Genomic DNA, 556 nt, shown 5'->3' with positions numbered 1-556 from the left:
ACTGAATAGTGTAGCACTCCAAAATATGCCAATTTTTCCAAAATAATTTTCAACGTGTGTTGCCGGTGACGGTCCAAACTCAATAGTTGTATAGGGTAGTTCATGGTGGGCAGAGGGGTCCTAGTCCTCCACGGCTGGTGTTCTCCTGGTATCTGACATCTTGAGACTGGGGACTACTGGTTAGTTAGCAGCAGTGGTGTCGTGGATATACACGATACCTACCACTGTAAGATTCCACTAGGGGCTCCATTCTATTGGTGGAGAGAGTGTGTGCTCCACCTCATCCTTTTAGGGCTACTCATGATGGAAGGTACTCATGTCATCCTTTTTAGGGGTACTCATCTCATCCTTTTAAAGGGGTACTCATCTCATCCTTTTTAGGGGTACTCATCTCATCCTTTTAAAGGGGTACTCATCTCATCCTTTTAAAGGGGTACTCATCTCATCCTTTTAAAGGGGTACTCATCTCATCCTTTTAAAGGGGTACTCATCTCATCCTTTTAAAGGGGCCCCCCGGGGTACTCATCTCATCCTTTTAAAGGGGACCCCCCGGGGT

The sequence above is a fragment of the Salmo salar genome, chromosome 16 (assembly GCF_965601325.2).
Source record: "Salmo salar chromosome 16, fSalSal1, whole genome shotgun sequence".
NCBI classification, from domain to species: Eukaryota; Metazoa; Chordata; class Actinopteri; order Salmoniformes; family Salmonidae; genus Salmo; species Salmo salar.
Note: the sequence above shows the minus strand (reverse complement) of the source record.